Below are 9614 nucleotides of genomic sequence, written 5' to 3' on the forward strand. Positions count from 1 at the left end.
ACCAACTTGTTCGATGCAATCATCACATTCCTTTAAGTTTTAATAATGGCTGCAGCAATTCTCATGTCGGTTGTATGTAAATTGCTGATATTTCCTTCCGCAGTTTGCACACCCCTCTCCCTAAATCTGATATTTGTTGTCTGAGACCTCAAGATGTTTTGTTCTTTAGAAATCAGGTTGGCTGCGGTGGCCAGCTGTCACACAGATCTCCGCCTTTCCCTTACCCCTATCAATAATCAGGGCAGAAAGAAGTGTCATCTCAGCTGCCTTTTTGTTTACAAGGAGCCAAAGATTTGTGCTAAGATTTAAAAAAAAATGATAGAAGGCGTTGAAAATAAAGGAGAAAACATCAAGGACCTAAAGGACTCAAAAGTTCTGCTTGACTTTTAAGCTTGAGAACTTTTGGATGCTAAAAGATAAGGGATTGTTTTGTCATTCAGAGCACTAGCTTAAAACTTCAACCCCATTATTAGCACGGATTTTGGAAGGGCTCTCCCATGTGGTACACAACCATCCTCTCTTTGCTGACCATGGCCAGCAAACCCATCTTTTTTCCTCCAGTGATAGCAGTGACTGTGTCATTGCACAGCAACCATGGGGCCTCCTTTTCTGGCTTTAAGACCACAAGAGCCCAAATGTTAAAGACATTTTGAGACTTGAGTTGACCGTTTCTTTTGGGTTTTCACTCTTTTTCACTTCCCATGTCTGATCAGGATTGGAAATGGAAGTGTTGAAAGACTATACTTATGTATTATTTATTGAGCACTGACACTGTGTTTGGAGTTTAATGACCCAGTGAAATACCACAAAAAAAGACTACTTTTACAGTATTTCAAGCCCGACCAGAAAGAGAAATTACTGGAAGTTTCACAAGAATACCCTGTTTTTGCAAGACTTCCAGGCTAGTTCCGAAGATCAAAGATGGTCAGGCAGTCTGGATGAAGCCCAAATGAATGTTCAAATATTGGGTCCTTCGCCAAACCAACTGAATCGTAAGGCTTGTTCTCTCTTCTGTCCTTCAGTATTGATAATATTCAGGTTAATCCTGCCTGATTCAACATGGAGTTTCTATTATTTGATGCGTAGATAACGTTTTGGGTCCTCTGTTTATGCTTTTTATGGTTTGCTAACAGGCTTTCAGATACCAGTTTTAAATGATTTGGTGTGAAATCTAGTGGTTCACAGTCATATACAGAGCTAATTCATATCCAAGTGAATGTGAGCTGTTCCTACAGCAGATATTAGAAAGAATAATTGCACTATTCTGTTACAGGAAAGAAAAGGTCAATGTTAACACACCGTGAGCAAGGCTCATGCATTGTACCTTATATGTTAGTGTTGGTGTACTACTCCACACCAATGAAGTGACAAAATTTGAGCCTTTGTGTTTTGGGGTCTTTTTTTAAGCTGTCACCCACTTACTGTGGAGTAAGTGTTTGCAGAGAGTTATCATGGTATTTCAACTCACTCTAATTTTGTGCCCAAGCTTGTCTGATTAGCTGCACCCATATTTTTTTATAAAAGCAATAAAGTAAGTATAAAGTAAATAAATAAATATAAAAGTAATTTTAAAATAGGTAAAGTCTTCCTTGTACAGTGTTATACTGACCTTCACATTTCCAGCCCTTTTGAATTTCTGTCCTTGGCTGGCTGTTTCATGGTAGAATTTTCCATGTTGCTTCTCTTGTGGACCAGCATTTCCATGATCCTTCAGTGCTGTCATCCTTGTCATCCCTGCCATCCCTTGAGGGCTGCCATCACATGCCTTGACACATAACAAAATCATGGTTAACAGCTTCGAAGACCATGTTATCTACATGTGTATTGGTACAGCTGGGTCACACAGAGAGTAGGATACATGACAGGATGCTCTTCTGCTGCTAGCTTTGTGTCAGTTTGCTTTGTGACTTGGAACAGGCCTGCTGGTTTTGCAGGGCACAATTTCTTCGTCTGTGAGGGATGGGTAAATGCACTTCCTAGGTCAAAATATTTTGAAGCCTATATCTGCAAAGAGCTCTAGGAAAGTTGCATATTCTTATTCTGATTTACTATATGAAAAGTTAAAAATATCACTAGCTAGTCTGGTGTGGCAGCAACAAGTATTTAAATTTACAGAGAAAGGATCATCCTGGTTAGAAAAAAATGAGATCTGGGTTCCTGGCTTCAGAGGCTAACTTCAGGGAAGGAGAAAGTTTTAAATTCTTAATACTGGCTGCTTTATGATATTCACGAAAGTAAAGTCAAAATATACTTGGACTGTGCTGTTAATAATGCACTGGAAATCTACAGCTATAACTCCAGCTTTAATGAAAATGAAGTGTGGGCCTAGCTGCATATATATGTCACATACCATGCAGTAAAAACCTGTTTTTGCATAAAATCAATATTTAGTGGTCAAATTTCCCTTGTTTCCCACTAATAATGGATGGAGTCATATGGTTCAGTTGTAAATCCACCAGCTGGAAGTAATAAGATGAACTGTCCATAGCAATATGAAAGATATACATGCCTATTCAAAGTCAGCCCATCTGTGGAGATCCATGGAGAAGGATAGTCAGGAATTTTATATAGACATACAGTAAAACAGTCTCTTGTGATACTGTAGGAGCTGTGGGGGCCTAATCTTTACATTTGACTATTAAATTAGGAAGGGCAAAGCCTACACAATACCAATGGTATTAGTCATGTCTGGAGGGGCATCCAATACCAGATGTCACTTTTCTGATCTTTCATGCTCAGCTCTTACAGTTTTTGGCACGTCAGAGTTCGCATCTGAATACAATTTAAGTTATAACAATACAATCAGCATGTCTAACTATTTTTGCCTTTCCCTCTGCTATTTTGGGAGCTAGGCTATGGCGAGTCTCTGTTGTTTAATCTAAAAGCCTCCCTTGTCCCCTGTCTCTAGCCTCATGAGGTAATGCTGGGGGATGTCAGAGAGTGGTGTTAAGGAGCTGTTGTTTGACAAGTGCTACTGGTTTTAAACTGAATTGCTTGTTTATTGGCTGCACAATTATTCATCTGTTAGCATAACATAGAAAAAATAATGTTGACAGTAAAATAGTAGCTTTTGTTGGTAGAAACTATTTGACTTAAGTGAACATCTTGCTGCTCGAATGTGAATGCAGTGCTGTACAATATAACAGGAAAGGTTTGTTCATTTATTTAACTGGCACACAAAAGCTTACCGCCTTCATGATCAGACAAAAGGAAATATATGTAGGGAATTGTGTGTGGAGGAGCATAGCCTGCTCTTCTGACTTGTTATAAGATAAAGTCATCTCCCTTTATGCAGATTATTCATGTTTATTTATGACATTCTTTGAAAGGAAAGACACTCAAATGCCTCAGGGCTATGGCCCAAAGTAAATAACTTGTCATAATATACCTTGCAAATGATAATGTAAACCACAGGAAACCCAGGGAGGAGATGCACATACATTCCAAAGCTGGGAAGTTATTGAATGTTTAGGCTTAAGGAGCAGATAGTTTTGATTGGGGATATTTCCCTTGTTTCTGTATGTTAGATGAATTACTCTGCATGAGTGATATCCATTGTACTGTGTTTATTCTTTTCTGCTTTTGTTCACCAATCACTATGATGTCTGCTCCTTTCCCAAAGATGTTCTGTATAATAAATATGTTAAGTCTGACAAGGAATGGATGGTAATGCAGCATCAATGCCCTCTGGGGTTAGTGAGTGCTCTGGTTATTTTTGTGTCTCTGTAAGCACACAATCCAGGCATTTGTATAGACGAGATCTTGACTCAAGTTCAATGCAGAGAATTTTCCACTAGGGGAGCTGGTAGCCTGGGTTTGAGCAGTAACACCAGGAGCCGCATCTTTGCATTTCTTGTTGCATTCAGGCTTGTTGCTTTGCATTCAGTGTTTGGCCCAGAAAAGGACTTAATAAGGGAATGCACATGAGGTGAATTCATTCAGTGTTTTGTCATGGATTATGTATGTAAAGAAACCCCAGACTTAGGTAAAGGCAAGATTGCTTAGCTGCTACTGAAGGTGCTCTACGGTAAGACCATTTGTGGGAACCTTAGGGCCTATTTACTGTGCTTTCATATAGCTGCATGACTTGGTTAAAAGCTTGAATATTGAGCCAGCTGTAGGTGAATCAGTTGTAGCCAATTTGGCTACCTTTGTACTAGTAGATTCAACAGTGCCAGAGTACTGGCACGTGATCACTTCTACTGTTGATTTGTTATCCTCCTTTTTAGCCCAGTTTTGGCCTGTGCCAAAAAACACTTTTCCAAACAGTTCCCAGACACAATTCAGGAGTCAGCAGGAATGAGCAAGAGACTGCTACCAATAAGAAGTTTAGATGCAAACCACTTTGCTATAACAGCTGGGAAGAATGGTCCCTTGCCCGTTTTATTTAGTAGGGAGATGTAGTTCTGGAGTGGAGCATTGGGCAGTTATCTATTACATAAGACACACAGTATTACAGTATTTTTTTTTCTTTTGGGAGTTTTCAACTAGCTATTGCTAGAAAGGTTTCTCTTCTGAGCCAGAAACTTCAGGAATTATTTTTTGAATATATTTTCAAATATATTTGAAGAGTTACTGTCATTACCTTTTGTTTTCCCTTCAAAAACAAATGAACCTAAAATATAGTTGTGCGTCTAAATTGTGTTTTTATTATTATTTTCACGTATAATGTATTGTTTCTTTTTCTTATAGAAGGATAGCGGTTCTTTAGGTCTAGGTTAATCCTATTCCCTGGATGTGCTCTTCTCTGTCTACTAGGGGAACCCAGGGAAACAATGCTTCAAATTTAGGTGCTGACATTATACAGGCTGAATCTGAATTTAGTTTTATTGTTGTTGCCTTTCACTGAAGCAGTTAGCACAATAGGATTTTGAACTTCGCTGGAATTTGTGGGCATTTCTGCCCTACAAGTTGTTGATAATATTTTTCCTGAAATATTTACCTGAATATTCCTGTTAGTTTTTTTTTTTCATCTTGTCTACTTACATTGCAAGTTATTGGAGCTGGACCTGGCTATGCAGGGTGACCATCTTGTATAAAGTGCCTAGTATACGCAGAGACTAGCCTGTTGTGCTCATTCTCTATTCATGTATCACATCCAAGCCTCTAGCATTGCATTGTCACTGCAAGCCAAAGGTTGTGATCCTATGTGTAAAATAAGCATCACAATGAAGATTTACCTAGGTTCTTCTTCTTTTCTTGAGTATCCCCAGTAATGAAATATGAAATGAAGCAACAGAGTTCTTCAACATAACAAAATGGTACCCTTATTAAAGGAAACAACAGTGGCTGATAAAATGACTTGCAATACAGTCGTATCAGGAAAACAATGACACAGTTGGGTTGGGTCTGACCTTCTACAAAGCCCAGAGAAGTCTGCATCTGGCATTTTGATTCAGACCCCCTTGTGCATGTAGTAAACAGTAAGCCATAACAGTAAGAAGACATTGCAAGGTTGCCCTGAAGTGAACTAATTTCAAACATGCCAGCCTACCTCTACCTTTTTTTTTTTTTCCTGGACTAAAAAGAAATTACCTCCCACAGTCCTGAGAAGTAGAAGCCAGGATAGATTTCTTCCAGCGCACTGTGCAATTTTTCCCCTCTTCCCTTAAGAGGTAGGATTATGTAACCTAATAAATTGGTCTCATTACAGAGCCACTGACAGACAGACATACAGGTTGCTGCCAATGGGCATGTATGCTGAAGGTGAGCGTGCCGAGGGGGTGGTGGAAGTGAGCAGTGGATGCAGCACTCAGAAACCATCTGGCTGAAGGAGGTCATGCCTGTTGCATAAAGCAGGGGGAGATAAGGATATCAACAGCATGGAGGGTGACATCCATCAATCAACTTCTTCATTATAGCAAGAATGATCACTGTGGTCCTTGGGAGGAAGAAGGAACTAGTGATCCCTCATCTCGCAGGTGGCAAGTCTAAAAAGGCTAACCTTTCACATTTCCAGGGGCAGGCAGGATGAAGAATGTGTTTTTAATGAATTACCCATAACCACACACACACACAGACCTACACAATATCCTACTTTCATATATATTTCCCCTTCAGGATAAAATAATTAAATTGAAAAGTCTCATTATTTATTTTTAAAAAGCATAAAAGTTTATCTTACCAGGAAGCAAATTTTCAAGTCTCTGATCAAGTAAATAATTCTCTGTAATAAAATGCAGAGAATTATCTTCTGCATTTCTATTTCACTCCAAAGGATAAAAGAATGGTAGAAGAAGGAAATATGCCAGAAGGTAGCATGACTAAATGAACACTCATGGCATTTTTACTCATCTGAACTAAGAATTAGATGATTAATTAAATCTCGAACTAAGAATTAGATGATTAATTAAATCTCAGCTTCAGGGACTGTTATGAAAGAGTCTGGTCCTTCCGCACATTCAAATACATGCCAGAGTACGTGGGGGAAGATTTTGCATTCCCCTCAGAAATGGCACTAACCACTAGAGGTAGAATACAACCTATATTTGTAAAGGCAAGAAAGAGCACAAAACACTTGAAAAAGCGTCTTTAGGCTCTCCAAAGACAACCAAGAGAATACAACTGATAGATCAGGAAGCCTCTGGAAGGCTTTTAATCATTCGTATCATACTGCAAAGGGAAGAACAAGTCTGAGATCAGGACCCTCCGTGCTGTCAGGTAGCCTGCTTACCTACAGGCATTTAAGTCTAACTAACTTGGCAGGCTGATAAATATCTCTTTACTTCAGCACACAGCAACTGGAAGTAAGTGCTTCCAGAGAATGAGCATGGATACCCTGAGCTACCCGCTGAATCTCCCTTTCTCCCACCAATCATAGAAGATGAAAGCTTAGAAGGGTGACTTAGACCCTAACCAATTCCTAAATTCAGAGAGGGGTTTAAATCTCCACCTGTTTCTCTTCCTTGATCATGCAGGAGCCTTTAGAAAGAACAGAGATAAAGATAAGCTCAGGTGAACTGGACCATATGGGTCACAGCATCCTACAATAAGCTTTGGCGTTAGCACTTAGCTGGTAAGGTAATACTGAGTTGATTTTACAGGGACTGCTGCTCTGCAATGCTGTGGGGTTTACAAGAAGACCAAATCTGCAGTCATTTCTCTCACTAAACATTCTCTGATGTCAACTTTCTCCTTCACAGGGAAATTGGGATTTGGTCCTACCTGCAAATGAACTCCCTAATGTCCCAAAGTAGCCAGACAAAGGAAAAAATGTTTGTAGATGAGGACGACTTTTTTCACTCACTCCTCAAAGGATAGCCATGTTTTGGCAGTTGTAATGAAGCCAATGAGCAAAAACGTTACTGAGAAAAAGGCCTCTCTAACAGGAAGCACAGTTTCTTGTGTAACATTATTATCTCAGTGTTCACCCCAGAGTGTGTGCAATAGATTAGGTTCACCTTTCTTCCTCCAAAAGCATCAGCAATCAATCAGGATAGAATTGAGAAAGAGCTAACAGAGCCTTTATTTTTGTAGATCGTTAAAAATGACCCGAGGGACCAATTTTCTGTACTTTTGCTCCGTTTCCTTCTGATTCCAGTCGTTAGGAATGAGATACACATAGTCTTATGGGGAGACAATGAACAAAATTCTCCTCTTGCGTGTGTCGATGGGTTCTGTTAAAGTTGAACTGGAATAAATGAAAGGAACATTTGCCTGACTTTCTCTTGGCAGTTTTAACTCAAGCACACATGAAACTAAATTCCTTTCTGAGTGAAAGGTACCCCAAATGAAATCTGAAGTGACTGAATTAAATTGCATTATAGCCCTGCAAAGATCAGGAGGTCAAATTCAAATTTGGTGCAAGCAGTGGTAATGAAGTTGCCCACACACAGGCTGTCTATTCTTTGTCTCAGGGCTCTATCTAAACTCAAGTATATCACTAATGAGTGGCATATGCTTTTTTATATCAGTGATGCTGAACTATATTTTAACCCAGTAACTGAACTGAAGTACTAGGAAATGACCTGGCCATTTGCCTGCAAAAGTGTATATAAGAAATATTATGCCACTGATGATGAAACGTAAATTTGTGTGACTTAAATAGAAAATAGTTTTATATTGGTACTTTTCATTGGTAAAGGAGCAACAGGAGAAAATACATCAGCTGGCTTGCCAAATGGGTAAGAATTCTTTTTCAGCCGTGCACGTTACCATACAGTAGAGTCCATATGCAAAGAGATCTGTCTGCACATGGCAGTTTGCAAAGTCTATTTATTTAAACAAACCTCAGATTAATAAATCACACTCTGCACACTGAATGCTGTAACATTAGCGAGCCCTGAAATGATCTGTAGACTTGGCCATTTGGATAAATGTACTGGTCATGAGTCAGATCTGATGATATATTGCTCTGCTCCTATGCCATTTGTCATACAAGAAGCTCCTGAAGTAGCATGCCATGTTAAGGTTGGTACCAAGGAGAGAGAAAGAAGCTTGCAAAAATTTCCAGGTCTTAATTATGTATCTCTGATGACAGAAACACAAAATATTTCCTCTGTCAAAAAGCTAGGCTTTTCGCTTTTTTTCCCCCCTGAACTTTTTTTAGTAAAAAAGGAAGGGATTGTAACAGGCATGTTTGAAATCTATTTAGAATCTTTCTGTGTGAATTCCTTCATTTCATAGTCTAGGGTTGTCATCAAAATCAAACCTATCAGTTTGGCCCAAGCACACACACAGGCACTGCTTTTGGGAAGGGAGAGGAAAGAAGGGAGAGGAGAGAAAGAGATGGATATGGAAAGAGAGAGGGCAGGAAATAAAAACAGAAGACAATTGCAAACATTTCCTGGAGACACGTGTTTTCTAACCCCCCTCATCCACAGGCCCCCTTCCTTCCTTCAGCAGCATTTGGGAGCTCTAGTTCCTCGTGAAAAACTGTTCCCGTGCATGTCTCAGTTGGGCATGCAAACCATGCCAAATCCCTATTGAACGTTTTAAACTCTGAGAAGTATCTTGCTAACAACCACAGCAATGCAGGCCACTCCTTTACACTAAGCAGTGTGAAAAATGTGCTGGAACTGATAAGAAAGCAGACCTGCACAGCACACACTTTGCGTGGGTGCCCTCATCTCTGGCTCTATGGAATACACTGCTGTTTCAGGAACTATTTATGTCCTGGAGCAATATTTTAATGTTGCACTTCAAGTATCATAGTATAATACAGTTGAATGTAGTGGTCATAACTCTTTTTTAACACTGTTTTCCTAACCATCAAATACCAGCTATATCTGCCCTGAAAAATTCTCCACAGCCTAGTAGGAACCATGACTGCAAAATACTAGGTGTCCAAAATCTAAAAAAAAGTTCTTAATAATAGCACTGTCCTTTAATTATGCTGGATCAATAGCTTCTCACAGGTTTCTAACATCCAACAAAAGCTTCTGACGTCAAAGATATTGCAGGCGACAACATGAAGCAGTCATGCAGAGATTCTTACTGCTTTAATAATACCAGTTATGTAGTTCCTGATGCTCCCAGACACTCATCTGGTTTCCTGTTCCATTTTTACCTATCGTGATTTGATGTCAAAATCCCTAAAGCCAGTGCATAAATCCAATGGGCTCTGATTCTGTTTCCTAAATCCTAGTTAACATGTTTTAGAAGGAGTTGTGTAA

The sequence above is a fragment of the Calonectris borealis genome, chromosome 3 (assembly GCF_964195595.1).
Source record: "Calonectris borealis chromosome 3, bCalBor7.hap1.2, whole genome shotgun sequence".
Lineage (NCBI taxonomy): Eukaryota > Metazoa > Chordata > Aves > Procellariiformes > Procellariidae > Calonectris > Calonectris borealis.